This window comes from Vulpes vulpes, chromosome 1, assembly GCF_048418805.1.
Source record: "Vulpes vulpes isolate BD-2025 chromosome 1, VulVul3, whole genome shotgun sequence".
Lineage (NCBI taxonomy): Eukaryota > Metazoa > Chordata > Mammalia > Carnivora > Canidae > Vulpes > Vulpes vulpes.
This window is the reverse complement of record NC_132780.1, coordinates 36,818,198-36,835,996: the sequence shown is the minus strand read 5'-3', so window position 1 is coordinate 36,835,996 and position 17,799 is coordinate 36,818,198. Positions and strand designations below refer to the sequence as shown.

At 36.9% G+C, this 17,799-nt stretch overlaps 1 pseudogene; it reads left to right on the top strand.

Moving 5' to 3' along the window:
* The window catches only part of LOC112922065 (ATP synthase F(0) complex subunit C2, mitochondrial pseudogene), a 32,927-nt pseudogene extending 31,846 nt beyond the window's left edge, over window positions 1-1,081 (top strand).
* The last annotated feature ends 16,718 nt before the right edge of the window (window positions 1,082-17,799 follow it).

The window sequence follows — 17,799 nt, the reverse complement described above, 5'->3', positions numbered from 1 at the left end:
ATCCAAAATGTACATGAATCTTAATTTAATGCTCATTATTTAAAAAGAGGATCTCTGATGTTTCAACATACCTTTGAAACCATTACCTTCCTAAAAATTTCCACTCATGAACTCTCAACTCATGACCAGCAATAATTCTAGAGAAATTAAACAGTCTAAATCCATTCGTCATAAACTTTCTCAGATTGTTACATTTATCTGGCATGAACAGTTTCAATGAGCTCTAATTATATTGCTGTTTTTTATTTCGAGTTACCTATAAATTGATAGGTTAAAATATTTTCTTGCTTCTCCTGAGCACACAAAACAAAACAAAACAAAACAAAACAAAACACATTCCCATATATAAATCAAAGTATCAGAGACCCTTGAGCCCAGAAGTTCCAGGGCAAAGCTGACCATCACTACAGAGTCAAGGTTGTGACAATAGTTTCTGACAAAACTGGGGATTATTTGAGAATAGAACTGGTAAAATTTGTAGCAAAGTTGATGACCTGGGTTGGCAGAAGACAGAAGATATTTTCAATCTAATTGTATTACTCAGGATAAGATAGGCTACATTGTAATAACAAGATGACCCCTGAACCCTTGTCTTCTCGCACTGGGGGAGCAGCTCCCCTGCCACAGCCCCTCACCCCCTGAAAATGGACAGTGGAATGCAAAGTTTGCCTCTACTCCTTTCTTTGTCAGGAGTACCTCTCAGCTCTTGATCTGAAAACTGTCTGCAGTGGTGCTAAAACCATGGGAGACACTGACAGATGAGAGCCTCAGCGGCTTGACAGCTGCAAATCTCCTGACCTCATTTATTTCTAGCCACAGCTTCTGAACCAACACCATTTCAAGGGACATGGGTACAGCAGCCAAATGCATTGGGATGGGGCAGCCATGCATGGTAGGGGTGGCTGGCTCTGGGGCTGGAATTTGGACTATGTTTGGGAGCCTCATCATTTGTTACGCCAGGAACTCCTCTCTGAAGCAATAGCTAGAACGTCTAGAATGGCATAGGATGTTACCCTCTTGGAGGCCATGGGGCTTTTTTGCCTGATGGTGGCCTTTCTCATCCTCTTCACCACATGACAGAGCCATCTCCACCTCCCATGCGTCTTTCTCCTGTGTCTTGTCTGCTCCATATGTTCCATTTCCTATACCATCCCCAGGCAGCCTAGGGATAGTGGTTGGCTCAGGCTTAACAGAAGAAAGACAAATAAATACTGTATTTATAAGGAAAAAAATGACTCCTGAAATCTGACCAGCTTAATATATAAAAGTTGATTTCTTGTTCACCCAAGTCAGATATAATTTGGTAGCTCACTAGAGTCGAGTCCTTCCCAGGGATACCACAGATATTCAAGCTCTTTCTATCTTGTAGCTCCAACCATTGAAAATTCTTGGTTTCTAGGGTAGCTGGGTCAGGAAAAAAGAGAGCTGGGTATTGTCTGGACTTTTCATTGATGAGACTCCAAAGTGGCATGTATACTGAAGCATAGACCATAGAATTTGTCAAATGCTGCATATACTTTCCTGCATATCCCAGTCTCCGTGTAGGCTACTTTTGGCCAGTGGGCTACAGAAATAGTGTGTCAGCTCTGGATTGAAGCATTTAAGAGCCAGAGTGTGGGGTTTTTCAAGCTCTTTCTCCTTCTGTCATGTGACTGCAGTCCCAAATGGTAGAACTTTTTTCTTTCTTTCTTTCTTTCTTTCTTTCTTTCTTTCTTTCTTTCTTTCTCTTTCTTTTTCTTTCTTTCTTTCTTTCTTTCTTTCTTTCTTTCTTTCTTTTTCTTTCTTTCTTCTTTCTTTCTTTCTTTCTTTCTTTCTTTTTCTTTCTTTCTTTCTTTCTTTCTTTCTTTCTTTCTTTCTTTCTTTCTTTTCTTTTCTTTCTATATGATCCTCAAGTCATTGTTTGGAAGGGAGCTGCCCTAGGAAGCTTCTGGTCCCATAGATGGCTCTGTGCCTGCAAGAGAAGAGTCAAATTGCATATGCTAAATTTTGAGATTTGGAGTTTGTTTCTACAACATAACCCAGCCTATCTTTATTGATGCCCCAAGGATGATGAGCACGTCAGAACCAAATCTTCGAATGGAGGGGGTTCTGTGGAGCTGTTTTCTAGAAACCTACTATTGCTAAAATGTGAGTACTATAACTCAAAGTAATAACATCACATAAACAGGGATAAACATTATGTGACTAGAAATGTGTCTATCCACTTTAGAAATTGCTATACATTTTAAATATAAAAAAGAGCTCTTTCTTCCAAGAACATATTTTATCTTACCCCTAATCATTTTTCCCCACTTTTCCTTCAGGATCTATAAAAATCTAGGTAACATTTTTAACTGATGGCCAATAGATATTTTCATAGAGGACCTGAGTGGCTGTTTCCTCATGGAAAAGAATAATAAACCTTCACACACCCAGATCTTTTTATTAAAATAAATCTTCCAATTGCCTTTCCTGACACACCAAAAATAAGTTCAAGCGTAATTTTTAATGGAGCGTGATGTAGATTATAGAACTGTCGACTCATAATCTCATTCCCTATAGAAAAAGACCCTGTTAGTGTTTCTTAATGTATTGGCTTCAGGTGGGTTTTCAAATATGCAGCAGCAGAAAGGGCCTGACCCTCTCTAATATTGGAAACAATTCATGTTAGGTATTCCTAGGACAAATAAGGCTATAAAACTTTTTTTTTAATAACTGCAGATTTTAGTTTAAACATAAATTGCACGTAGTTTGCAGTTACTTAATGGGACACAGACATCCTCGCCTCTGGAGAGTCAAACTTCATGATTTTCAAATATACATTCAGAGAAACCATCTATAATTTTGCTTTGAGCTTTGGATGCTTTGGTTTCAGTCAAGATCTATGAAGTCAGGTTTATGACTAAGAAAGCCACTTTTCCCCCCTCTCATGAAATGGACAGTTAGCTCCAGCCGAGCATAGATTAACAGAGAGAATTGCTAAATTGCCAAATACTTTCCTTTTTGAGCCAATAGAAGAAAAAAACAGCATTCAAGGGTTACTCCAAGTTTATAGAACTGTTAAAAGCCTAGGGATTTTCAATGCCCAAAGCAATATAAGAGAGAAGACTTAAAGACATCTTTTATAGAAGAATATGGAAAACAATCCTGTTACAAAGTGATGATAATAAAAATATTTCTCTCCTTGGTTGTGCTTCTTTAATAATTACTTTTAAACATATTAGTCTTTTGGACAGCTTCTCCTTTGTAATGGTCCAGGAAAAAAATAACAGGTCAATATTAAGAACCTCTTCCATTTTTCACATCCCCGAGAATTTCTTTGTCTCCATAATATGGGGGCTTGGCTGTGCAGTCTGGACCAATGCGTGAGAAATGAAGCAATGAGAACAGGAAGCTGAAACCAACCTGACTGCTTTTCACTGCTAAGGGCCAGGAGTTATTTGTAGAAAAGGAAGTTATTTGTAGAAAGGACTTGCAGGCACAAGAGAGGTGAGAAATCGGGCTGGGTTGAAAGAAGAGATTTAAGAATATTCGAGAAACTGAGGGAGAAGTTAGGACTGAGTTGTCGAGCAATGATGAGTGAGTCTCTGCAGCAATGAGTGGGAAGGCAGAAAGGATTTTTCATGTTGGGCAACATGGTATGAATGGAAGTCTTCTCTTGGAGAGAAACCAGTAAAGATTAAAGAATCTCTCTTTCTCTCTGGGCGTCTGGGTGCCTCAGTTGGTTTAGCTTCTGACCTTTGGTTTTGGCTCATGTCTTGATCTCAGAGTCATGAGATCAAGCCCCAAGTAGGGTGCTGTGCTGGGTGTGGAGCCTGCTTAAGATTCTCTCTTGCCCTCTTCATCTGCCCCCTCCTAAATCAATCAATCAATCAATCAATCAATCTCTCAATAAGAGATGATTTTTCTAAAGGTAATAAAATGTTGAAATAGACCAAAGAATGATCATCTTTAAAGGTTATTCTGACTTATAACAAGATATATTAATTTTCTATAAAAATATAGTGAAGCACACATCACCATGCTCTACCAAGCCAATAGGAAAACACCACAGAGTAATGGATGAACATGATCACTCATTAGTGAAATTACCAAAATACCAGGGATAAGGATATGAATTACAGTGAGGAATACTTCCATGTATGAGGAAGATAAAATTTGTCTAACAGGAGCCTTAGCAATAGAGAAGCACTTTTCTTACATAATAAGAGGTCTGAAAATGGGCCTCTCTTGGCATTTGTTACTTTCCTTACCTTTCTCTCATGATTGAAGAGTGTCCCTGGCTCTTTACAGTGGCAGGTCCTTGAGATGAGAGTAAGTCAAGCTTAGCCCTTAGAGTTTATGGCAAAGGAAGAGAATGTATGGAATGTGGAGTGGCCTCAAGCCTTCAAGTAGAAAGGCTTCTGTGTAGTTCAGTATTACCTACTTCAAGTTTGGTTTCTAGGGGTATCCCACAGAGAGCAATATTTTTGGATTTTTATGATTTTCCTGTGAATATTCTCACTATTCAGATATTGGCAATTAGCCTCGTTAATACCAGGTCAAATACCAGGTCGAAACCAGTCAGGGAACAAGGATGTATCTGGGCCCTGAGGGGTAACTTATTCCTTCCATCTACTCTGTTCCCCAAATTAAAAGGTTTTCACAAACCAATATTGATATAAACTGTTTGTCATATATCAGTGCCATTAAAAAAATCAGGCTCTTTGATTCTCAGAATGAATGCCTCTTAGATAATAATAGAGGGGGAAGTCACCCCCTCTTGGTTTCTATCACCAAGAAATTTATTGACAATATGAACTAGCTAGTATATTTTATAATTCTAAGATCTTTAACAACATAAAAAACCCAAAAAGTTCCATAGGCTCAGATTGAGCTTAATTTGGATCATGACTCAAATCTTTTGTATTTCTACCTAGATGATGGAGATCTGAAAGCCCAAGGGGTTTCCAACAAAACAGAGTGAAATCAACATAACCCATGCCACTTACTAATTAAATATGCTTTCAGGCATGTTTGCAACAAGGCAACAGATTATAGCTTCCAACATCTTTTCTTTGGTGCACAGCACTCTTTTCTATGCACTGTTCTAATAGAATTGCTTTGATCTGTCCCTGTTCAATAGACACGAGGATCTTTGATCAGAGATATTAAGGTCTTGACCCATGGTGAGGAAGTGTTCATTGCAGGAGTATGTATTTTTGTCTTCATTACTGTGTGGCATTTATTACAACATCTCTTATTTAGAATTGGCTTGAAGTTAGACCTTAATTGCTTCCAGATACACTCCTATGGATGTTTTGCACCTGAGTTCACTTGTCTCTTTTGAAGTGGAAGAGCTGGGCGTACCTGGATGAATAAATTTGGCATCAACAGAAAGTTAAGTTTTTTCAGGTGGCTCATTGGATGGAAAGAAAAGAATACAACTGTTGAAAAGGTATTTTTATTACACAACACACAAATATTTGTATTAACTTGAAGAACAAGTTTGATAAAACACACCCCAAAGGGAGATTAATAATGTACAGATAGCCTATTCTTCCTACTAATTCTAGCACAATAAAGAATGTTTTCAACTTCCTTATCATTACAGGGGATATTCAAGAAACAGTTTTGGTGCTATATTGATAAAATCTAAAGACAGAAATAAATGATATTATCTAAAGGTGATAAAAATAGGAATGAATCATATACAAAGAGGTGTTCTACTGACATAAGTCAATCAAATAAAATCTGTTCTCTAAAAAAGTACATAATCTTTTTTTTATTTTTGATAATGATGATAATAATAGCTACTTTTTAATTAATGGCTTAATAAATATCTGGTGACAAGCAGATTTTATTTATAAATAATTTTTTAACTACTTTATTGAGGTATGATTGACATATAAAAATGATATATAGTTAATGCATACAACTGGTTTTGTGGACATAAATATACACCCCAGTATACAGTGATGAAAGCATCACTGCCATCTATGCCATACACATATCCATCACATCCATTTCTTATATATATATATTTTAATTTTACATTAGCACATTTAATCCTCATACCAACCCTAAGCAGTCAGTAAGTAGTGGTGTGCTGTCATCACTTTACAAATGTGCGCTGAAGGGAATAATCATTTGCCTGAGGTCAAACTGATTGGATGTTATAGAACTAGGAATGGAATACAAATTTTTAATACTGCAAAGACGATTTATTTAATTATTATTAAAATCATTGTTGTTATTGGCTTCTCAAGCTTTAGAATATATCTAAAGAAAATAGTGAAAAAGGATAAAATAATTAAGTATATGTATCTGCTTATTGCAGCATTATTTAGAATAGGGAAATTTTGAATTAAACTCTGTGAAGCATGCATCAATAAGTAAAAATGCTTATGGTAGGATGGCAAGTGAAAAAGAAAAACCCTCATTGTACAAAGGATAGCTGATCCATAACAATTAGTAATAATTCTACTTCTCTGGATAGAGATTGAGAGATACATAAGTAAAAGAAAAAATATTTCTGAAGGTGAGGTGTTTATAAGATTCAAGCATTTTAAGGTATCACAAAGTGCTTTCACTGTCTTGTATGTAGACCGTGGAGCAAAAATAAAGACTCCTCATTTTAAAAATACGGTAATGAAAAAAAATTAAAAAATAAAAATACAGTAATGACTTTTTATTTATAAATTCAAATTAAAGCAAAAGTTATGAAACAAAACAAGCCCCTCTCCCTTTATCCTCTCCCTAGTGTCATGTTCCTTGTGGATTATCTTCTAAATTCCTAATGGTGGGAAACTCATAAACTGTGAGTTGCAATTTTAGAGCAGTGTTTTGGAAAGGGGCACTATAAAATGGGGTGGATTGCCCAAATAACACACTGAAGTGAGCAAGAGAAAGCATCCACATCCTGAGAACTTACAGAAACATCAAGATGGGATAGGCGAATATACACAACTTCTGAAAAATAGAAGAACCCTTGAAGGAACCAGATAAATAGCAAGAAAAGGAGGACCAAGGCCTTGGAAAGAAGAGAGAATACATATTTTCATTACCACTTGGCTAATTCATAAGCAGCAATGGAGAAGCTAAGATACCAAGCAGGTATCTTGTCTAAATATCTTTTGGGACTGATAGAGAAGAGAGATGAGATACAGTTCAGGTACCCTTAAAGAAGAGAGCTCTGGTAAATTACCCAGGTTTTAGCTTAAATTTTTCTTCCCAAGAGCTATTTCTGAGAAATTGAGGTGAACAGAAAAGATATCAGTCCTCAGAGAGTCTGAAATTCAGCTTTCAATCATCTCAATCCTTGTTTGAAAAGAGATGGTCTTCTACCCTAATTGCCTGCTCAGAGCAAAATAAACCCACCATGGAGGAGCTAATATTATCAAGAGGCTTAAATTGTCACCTAAATGTTTCATACTAAATTTCCAGAATTTAATAAATATTACCAGATATGCCAGGATCCAAGACCAAATAACTAAAAACCAAAAGAAAAAAGCCAGGCAATAGAGAGACACAGATGTTTTGGATTTTGGAATTTAAAATAGGTGAGAATAATAGTCTAAGAATCTAGATGGCATGAAAGAGGAATGGATAAAGAATATGTGGTCTATGTATACAATGGAATATTACTCAGCTATTAGAAACGACAAATACTCACCATTTGCTTCGACATGGATGGAACTGGAGGGTATTATGCTGAGTGAAATAACTCAATCGGAGAAGGACAAACATTATATGGTCTCATTCATTTGGGGAATATAAAAAATAGTGAAAGGGAATAAAGGAGAAAGGAGAGAAAATGAGGGAAAATATCAATGAGGGTGACAAAACATGAGAGACACCTAACTCTGGGAAACGAACAAGGGGTAGTGGAAAGGAAGGTGGGCTGGGGGTTGGGGTGACTGGGTGACAGGCACTGAGCGGGGGGCGCTTGGCGGGATGAGCATTGGGTGTTATGCTATATGTTGGCAAATTGAACTCCAATTTAAAAAAATAAAGATTGAATTCATCTGCAAAAAAAAATTAGATGGCAGATATTTTCAATAGAATACTAGAAACTAGAAAAAGAATCAAATGAATATCATAGAACAGAAAAAAATAGCTGAGATTAAGAAATCAATAATAGTTTAATAAGAGATTTTTACAAATGAAGAAAAGAGACAGGAACTGGGAGACAGGCCAAAAGAAAATATCCTAAGGGAGTAAAAATGGATAGAAAATATAAAAAATTGTGTAGAAAACATATATAAGTGATGTGATGAAAAAGTCAAATATATGTGAAATTACAGTCCCAGAAGAGGAGTGGGAAGATTGTTGCAATATTTGAGGAGATAGTAGGAAATAACTTATCAAAACTCTTCCATGAATTAGAAAAAGAAGGCATACATTTCAACTCATTTTATGAGGCTAGTCTAATTTTGATATCAAAACTCAAGAAGAAAGGTTACATGAAATGAACACAGACCCATCTCTTTTCTGAATATGTATGCAAAAATCCCAACCAAAACATAGACAAATTGAATACAGAGATATAAAAAAGATTATCTCTATCATAACCAATTTGGGGTTTTCCAGGAATCTAACAAAATAATGTCATGCACTGAATTAACAAGATGGAAAAGAAAAATGATCTGAAATAGATGCAAATACAATTTTATAGACTTTAACACATTTGTGACACACAAAACCTTTCAACAAAGTAGAAGTAGAAGGGAATTTATTTAATATAACAAAGTTTATGTGATAAAACACTACAGCAACCAAACATAAGGGTAAAATATAGAAAATTTTCCCTGAAATGAATGAGACACAGAACAACGATGTCCAATATCACTACTGTTATTTAACATTGTCAGAGGTTCCAGTAAATAAATGAAAGGCATATAAATTGCAAAGGAAGAGACAAAACATTATAATATGCAGCTGACATGATAGTGTACATTGGAATTTTCCCCCTTAAAAAAAAACTATGGTCACCTCTTATGATTTGTAAATGTATTTTGCAGTGTTATTGAATATAAGATTAGTATTCTAATATTAATACATTCCTATTGGCCAATAAAATATATTGAAAATAAAGATAAAAACAAGCACATGTTACACTAAAATTTTGGGAGTGTTATCAAAGGTGAATCACACAATTGTTGAAAGAGTGGCACAATATAAATCACACACAGAAAAAAGTAAGGAACACAATACATCTTGAGACATAATTTTTTTTACAACATAGGAAACATTGTATTAACTAAGCCTTTGGTATGTTTTGGGCACTGTTTCTGACTTAAAAATAATATGAATAAAAAGTATGAAGTGAAGTAAAGAGCATTGGGGTAAAGGAAAGATGTAACCAATTTCTGCAACTAGACACATTAGTAACAAAGATGAAAAAACAAAGACCCTGGGGCACCTGGGTAGCTCAGTCAGTTGGGCATCTGACTCTTGACCTTAGGGTCATGAGTTCAGGTCCCATGCTGGGTTTTGCATTGGCATCCGCGCTGTGTGTGTAGTCTACTTAAAAAGAAAAAAATTAAAGACCTTCAACTAGAAAATCATTTTATTTCATAAGGTGGAATTCAAGGGAGCCTATAATTATATAGATATAAGTAAAAACTTAAGGTAATCTTTGTTTTGTTCATGGATATAGCCTTTGTCTCTGGTATAACACCTAGCATGTAATAGTGCTCAAAGAATATCTGAGCTGCTCAGAATCTTATAAATTTTTAAACATTTGACTCAAATTAGATAAAAATAACAGGCACAAATAATAGATTTTATTTTGAGCCACACCAAATTTTAGGTGCCTTACCCATACTAACTCTTTTAAATCTGTCAACCTTATAAAGTAGGTGCTAATTTTATTCCCTTTTTATAGGTGAGAAAACAGAAACATTAAGCAACCTGCCCACGGTCACACCTGTACACGCTTCCTAGTAAGAAGCATAGGAGCTGGGGAGCTGGGATTTGTACTTAAGCCAGCTGCCTTTGAGCAATGTGATCTTAAGCAGTGTGCTGCACAGCCCCCGTAGGATTTGAAGAATTATCTAATCTAAATTCAAGCTTTACTTGAGATCTCAAAGCATTGTTGACACAGTTTGTTAGATTAGATCCTCATTCTTCTGATTCCCAGTCTCACATTCCTGCCCACTCTGTATTACACCCCCAGTCCTTTAAAGGAGACTTACGAGCCAATCATGGGAAAGAGGAAGAGGGAAGGATGATTAGAAATGTTTGTGCAGTTTTAAATAAATAACAGAATTAATAGGGTGATATTTAACTTTTTTTAAGAGATATAGAGAAAGAGAGTGGACATGTGAGCTGGGGAGGAGGGGGAGAGGGAGAGGGAGATAATCTTAAGCCAAGTGAGGAGTCCAACTCATGGCTCCATCTCATGATCCTGAGATCATGACCTGATCCAAAATCTTGCTTAACCAACTGAACTACCAGGCACCCCAATATTTCACTATTTTTAAGGAATTAGTCATTCAGCCTATTGGACATGATATGGGTCAGATTAAGCAAAAATTGTTGAACAAAATCAAAATGGTAAAAATTTGGACATAACATGTTAAAATGAGAACAAGAACCCACGTCTAATAAATAAAATCAAAGTGTCAGAGTTGCCAATATAGATTATAGTATCTTTAAGATAAGTTCATGATGAAATAATGAGTCCTGGCAAATCACTATATAAATACACACGCAAAAATCTTATGAATCATAACTTCATTTAAACAGAGCTCATGGGGGCACCTGGGTGGCTCAGTCAGTTAAGCGTCTGTCTTTAGCTCTAGTTATGATCTCCTGGTCCTGGAATTGAGCCCCGTGTTGGGCTCCCTGCTCAGCGTGGAATCTACTTCTCCCTCCTCTTCCCTCTGTCCCTCCCCACCACTCATTCTCTCTCTCAAATAAATAAAATAAAATAAAATATTTTTAAAAATAAACAAAACTTATGCTTCTGGTTTATGTTTCTTAAACATTAAAATGTGTTTCCTGTGCGAATTCTAAAAATTAAATGAAATTATTTAACAACTCGACTTCCATTTTGAGAACACAGTGTTATTATATAGGATCCACCTTAGCTTTTGAGTAACATACACTGATGATAATCTTGATTACTAAAAGATATGGATCGAGAACATCTTTCCTTAGCCCCCAAAATTCAATCATAAGGCATTTTGTGTTAGACGTTGTAGTAAATGCAGAATCAGTATCATTCACGAAGCCCTAGTTGAGATGGATTTGGTTTATTGTTCCCTACTCAGCTGCTTGAAATCTTAGCTTCTGTCAATTTCCCATTATTCTAGATGGGTGACAAGACCACTGACTGCCTCTGGTTCCCAGAACATTCTGCTGTAGGTCAAGTCAACCAGAGCAGAGCAGAGCACAGGCTCTCTTTAGACTTAACATAAAGATCACATGTTCCTTGAGTGACATCAGTGGCTTTAACACATGGCGAAATTGGGCAAGATTTTGTTCTCATATGCAGAGCATGAGGATGAGATAAAGAAAACTTCTATTTGAAGAGAAAATAATCCCTATACTTGACACGTACCATGGGCTGGGTGAATAGCTGACTGAAGGAGTAATTTAGGAGAAGCTCTAATTACATGGGAAATGTAACAGTCAAGAGATTAAAGCTGATGTGTAAACTTAACCACTTCTTAGTCATGTGAGCCTTATTCTTCTACCTTCTCTGAGCAGTGATTCTTTCACCTGTAAATATGGTTAATAAAACCGAGTAGGAATCTGATTTTTGAGAATTAAGATAATGTCTGGTAAGAGCCTATACACAGCAGATGATAAACCTTTTTGAGGTAAATCCTGAAAACATTATGTTACACTTTAAAAAGTTGGGTTTATAGGTCATATGAATTTTTCTCTTCCTGCTTTTTAATTTTTCTATTTTTCTCTGAGTTTTTGTGGATGGTAAGGATATGTACCAAACAGGAACACCTAGGTGGTTTAGTCAGTTAAGTGTCTACCTTCGGCTCAGGTCATTATCCCGGGGTCCTGGGATTGAGCCCTGCATCAGGCTCCCTGCTCAGTGGGGATCCTGCTTCTTCTTCTCCCTCTGTCCCTGCTCCTGCCCCTGCTCATGCTATTTCAAATAAACAAATACTTTAAAAAAAAAAAAAGGATATGTACCAAATACAACATAAATACAAATAACCAAGCAAATGGAGTTTATGAGAAAAGAAGGTAAATGATGCTAAACATTTGATACCATAAGAATGCTGTGATACACAAATGCTAATGATTTACCATTGATCAGTATTATAGCTGACTTGCTGTTAAAAAATTGTGATATGTACTATAAGCTGCCTTATGTTACTCATTTCTAAATCTCAATTTGTCTGGCCTATTGACATATTTGCTAATCAAAATCCACGTTTTTATTTTGATAGAAGTTACCACTGAGGTACCCGTTCTCCCCCAAAAGGAAATTTGCACCCACGGAGACGTGCCACAGTGACAGGTGACAGTTCCCCCTACTGGCCAGAAGTGTAGAGGACAGTATGCATATTGTATCCTACCTCTGAAAGCATTAAGAACTTATCTCGAAGGTATATAGGTGGGACAGTATCTAGATGTACACACATACATATGGACACATACAAAAAACACCATTTGTTCGCATTTTCATTCCTGCTCCATGTATATAAGCTTGACAAATGCAGAGCATATGGAAAGTAAGTTGATACAATTGAAAGGCATCTTTTTTGTGTGAATACCAGGAGTACAATCCAGGTGGGCCAATTTACTAATAACCACATAAATCTGTGTTTCAAGCACTAAGACTAGATTTTAATTTTGACCAAGTATGACATACTCAGGAATCCATGTCCGCATTAAGTTTAAGCACAACTAATTTTTTTTTCATGTTCTTTATGATTTTCTAACTATTCTAGACTATTTTTTTAATGTATTGAGCTTTTCACTGATGTTTCAATGGATGTCTCTGCTGGGTGAGGTAGTGTGCTAAGTGCTGAGGCTGGAGCAATGAACCAACCAAGCAAAATCTCTTCCTTCATGGAGATTAGATTCTAGTGGGGAGAAATAAATGTTCACATTAATGCACACTAACCTCCGAAGTCTTCAATGTATAACACATGTCAAATAAGTAAAAGCGAGTTTTAATTATTCCTTTAATGAAACTTGGAAATGTGAGTTTTAATTCAAATGTGAGTTGACCTGTTCCTTAGGAAATTGATAGATCTAGTTTTCTGCTGATGTTTTTAAATACGTTAAAAATTGCTAATATATATATATTTTTAAAGATTTTATTTATTTATTCATGAGACACACACACAGAGAGAGAGAGAGAGAGGCAGAGACACAGGCAGAGGGAGAAACAGGCTCCATGCAGGGAGTCCGAGGGGGTACTCGATCCCAAGTCTTCAGGATCAGGCTCTGGGCTGAAGGAGGCGCTAAACCACTGAGCCACCCGGGCTGCCCTTATAGCTTTATTTTTAAGCTACTCAGATTAGATTTTTTGCAGCTGAAAGGTTACCTTTCTAAGGCTACTATGTGAGCATATTAATTAATTAATATTAATTAAGTCAAGAACTGGCCACAGCACACTGTTATGTTACCATTGAATTGGAGGCTGGTGTTGATTACCCTTGGGCCAAAAAGTAACTTGCAGCCCGCAAGAGAGTACACGGGAGGTCTGAGATCCAGAGATCCCAGTTGCTCTTCTGTTTCGTGACAACAGCTCCATGAGAAATGGGTGACCTTAACAGTTGCTGTGTCTCTCTACCAGAAGGGGTTTGTGGTGATCTCATCCTATAGCATGTGCCCATGCAGTAAGGAGTAGAACTCATGCAGTTTTTAAGGATGCTCCAAACTTTTCTCATCTCTACAGATGACCAAGAGAGGAAAATAAAGATACTAAAGAGACTTTTTGTTTGTTTTAAAGATTTTTATTTATTTATTCATGAGACACACACACACACACACACACACACGCACACACACACACACACACAGAGGCAGAGGGAGAAGCAGGCTCCATGCAGGGAGCCTGACTTGGGACTCGATCTCAGGTTTCCAGGATCACACCATGGGCTGAAGGAGGTGCTAAACCGCTGAGCCACCTGGGTTGCCCATAAAGAGATTTTTTTAAAGATTTTATTTTTATTTATTCATGAGACACACACACACACACAGAGGCAGAGACACAGGCAGAGGGAGAGCAGGCTCCATACAGGGAGCCTGACACGGGACTAGATCCCAGGTCTCCAGGATCACACCCTGGGCTGAAGGCAGGCACTAAGCCGCTGGGGCTGCCCCCATAAAGAGACTTTTTGAAGCATATCATAGCCAAGTAATACACAAAAGAACCAACTGGCAAGATACAGCAAAAGTAATGTTGGGATGTAAACTGTTGGCCAGGTAATTCCATATAAAATACCACAGAGATCATTACAACCAGCACGGGAGAATAAACAGCTCCCTTTTAATATTAAATTTCATTACTCCTGGGTTTTCCACACATTCTCCTCTTCTTCTGCTATTTTCATTCTTAGTTGGGAAGAGAGATGGTTCAAAACACTTAGCAGCAAACTTTTTTAAGTAAAGTAAAATATGCAGTGGATAAATGCTAGCTCCTTCTCGGCCTTCAAGATTCTTACCCTGGAAAAAAAAAAAAGATTCTTACCCTGGGGCTAAAGAGAAATGTCTCATATGATCACCATGCCTTTATCCCAACCGCTTTTTCTCCTTTGCAGAAAACTACTGTTTCAATCACGTACTTATATTCTTAAAAGTCTGCAACTGCATCTGTAGGTAATTTATAGAATTCCATATTGTTTTGAGTGTCATGATACTTGGTCTACTGGAAGAGGAAACAAAGAAGCTTCCACAGCTGGAAGTCACTTTTGAAACTTCTTCACTCTCTGAGATAGTCCCATGCTCTAAAACACAGGACTCACCCCAGATACACCTGTGGGAAGAATTGGGGTAGGCAAACAAGTGCCACAAAGATACCTGTGGGAAGAATTAGGGTAGGCTCAAATCAAGGTGTCCACAGAGTGGCATTCCTTCTAGAGGCTCTAGGGAAGAATTTGTGTCCTGCCCTTTTAAGCTTCTAGAGATTCCCAACTGCCTTGGTTTCTGATCTTCTCCCTCCCACTTCGAAGCCAGCAACATCACATCTTTCTGTGTCACATCCCTGTCCCTGACTCTCCTCTGTCTCCCTCTTTCACTTTTAAGGACCTTTGTGATTACATTAGGCCCACCCATGGAATCCAGGAGAATCCCCTTAATTGAAGATCAGCTGGTTAGCCACCTTCATTCTATCTATAATTTAGTCCCCCTTTGACAAGTGAAAGAACTCACAGGTTTTGGGGGTTTAGGACACCTGGTGGGACAACAGCTTTGGGATGCCACTATTCTGCCCACTACAGAGATAGTAGGTGAGAAGTACTTAAGCAAATTCAATAGTGTAAGGTCAGTTTATAAATCCACAGAGCAAACTTGAGTTAAAACCTTCAACCTCAAGTCACCTAGGTGGCTCAATGGTTGAGCATCTGCCTTTGGCTCAGGTTGTGATCCCGGGGTCCTGGGATCGAGTCCCACATTGGGTTCCCCCCACAGGGAGCCTACTTCTCCCTCTGCCTGTGTCTCTGCCTCTCTCTTTGTGTCTCTCATGAATAAATAAATAAATCTTAAAAAACAAAACAAAAAAGAACCCTTCAACATCATCTCCAGATAATGAGGTGATGATTTAACAGCTCATTTTGCCTATTGCAAATCTGATGTTACATCTGAATCAATCATGTCAATGTTAATAATTCACTCAATTTATACTCCAGAATGCAGACATGACATTAATATTAATCCCAAATAATTCACTTTAAAACTTCTTTAAACCAAACCATATTTGATTTTAAAGTATCTATTTTTCTATCATTTACAAAGATAACAAAAGTATTTGAATAGTGAAAAACCTTATTCTGCGCTTCTTTCACCTTCCAAAGTAAGTAGGCTCTGATGAAGGAAACAGTTAACTTATAGAAGAAGAGAAAACTCTCCTTCACCAAGCAAACAAACAAACAAACAAACAAAATGAGAACTAGGAGAGAGAAAAGGTAGGTTTTAAAAAAGTGTACTTTACTCTTCATGGTTTGAGCCTGGCAGAGTTTCAGTTAGAAGCTTGTATCAGATCCTTGGTAGGCCATGGCTCAAAGTTTTATTTGCAGTTTTTGTGAATAATAACCCCTCATTTTTTCAACTGCCATTAATGAAGCAAAGTGCTAGTTCCTAGGATTACAAAGAGGAATTAAATGTGGTATAAGCCTAAGGATGTATAACTTCAGTGCAGTAATGGAAATGTGTTAAGAAAGATATTTATGGATTATTAAGGAAGCACTAAGAAAGGGGATCTAACACAGCTTGGAGAAGAAAAACAAAAATAGATTTAGGAATAACTTCCTAGCACATAGATGCCTGAGGTAAGGACTAGCACATAAGCAAGTATGAGTCAGGCTTTAGGATAGAAGTAGAGCAGCCAAACTAGACTCCAGGAAAACCATGAACTGAAGAACAGAAAGTGATGGAGCACTCCAAGCTTCTCTTCCTCAGCATGGCCAACTTCTTCTCATTCTACAAGATTCACTTCAAAAACCACCTCCTCTGAGAAATCTTCCCTGACCAGCCTTACTGAACCACAACTCCCCAGTAATTCATGATCACAGCAACCTATTTACTGCTTTACCGGTATTTATTACAATCTTTACTTATGTTAATCCATATGTTTAGGTTTTTACTTCTCTTCTTCCTTACTAGAATGTAAACTATCAGGCACTATCACCACTGCATTTTTCTAGAATTTTTCATTAATGAAATATCCACAGTGATTTTTAATAATAATTTATTGGAAGGTTTCTTTTTTCCCCCAGTCTTCCTCTTATTTCAGCTGCTGATGAACTGCAAGAAATCATAGTGGAGCTGGAAAAAGTCCAGGAAAATTTGAAACTTGTACATGGTCATCCAAATGCAACAGTGTCCCCAGGGAAGATAATATCCTGGGATTTGTTTGTCAAGGCAGAACAAGAGAGAATAAATAGGCTTGGAAACATAATCCTTTCTCATAGCTTTAGAATAACTAAAATCATATTTAGCATTGTTAATCTGGTCACCCTCTGAGTAAATATCCTTCTGATATTTGTATTTGGAGGCAGGTTAAAAAATTGAAACCATCATATTACTCTACATTCATGAGGAATATATTTGAAGGCATTTATTTCATGGATACACAAATGAATATATGCCAACTTCTTTTACAGATCTATTTCTGTCCCTCTAAAAGGTCTTTAAAAAAATCACTTCACAATGTTGTGTTGAGATATAGGTTCTAGCTGTTAGGTAAAGCACATTCTCAAGAGACTTGTTAAATTTTGTATCACGGCTTGCGAATCTTCAAAACCCTATCTTTAAAATGTAAGATCTATTATTTCTGACTTTTGTAGGAAGTAGTCAGACATGTATTTTCCTATTTAGACTTCTACTGAATCACTGGCTATAACCAAGACAAAAACCCATCTTGGGTCACAATGATTTAGACCTGACTTAAGGTCACTAACAGCTGAGGAAAAAATACTTTGAAACAAATAAGATAACAAAATGATCATCATCTTCATAAAGGCTTTGAGTAGTATTTTAAAAGCAAAAACTTTGAAATCTAAAATAATTTTATACATATATGACTAGATAGGTGGATATAAAATATTATGTGTATTTGTGTGATTTGTGTGTGTGCTCTTTTTTTTTGTGTTAAGAATTATTATGTTACTTTATAGATACTCTTTCTTCAACCACCCC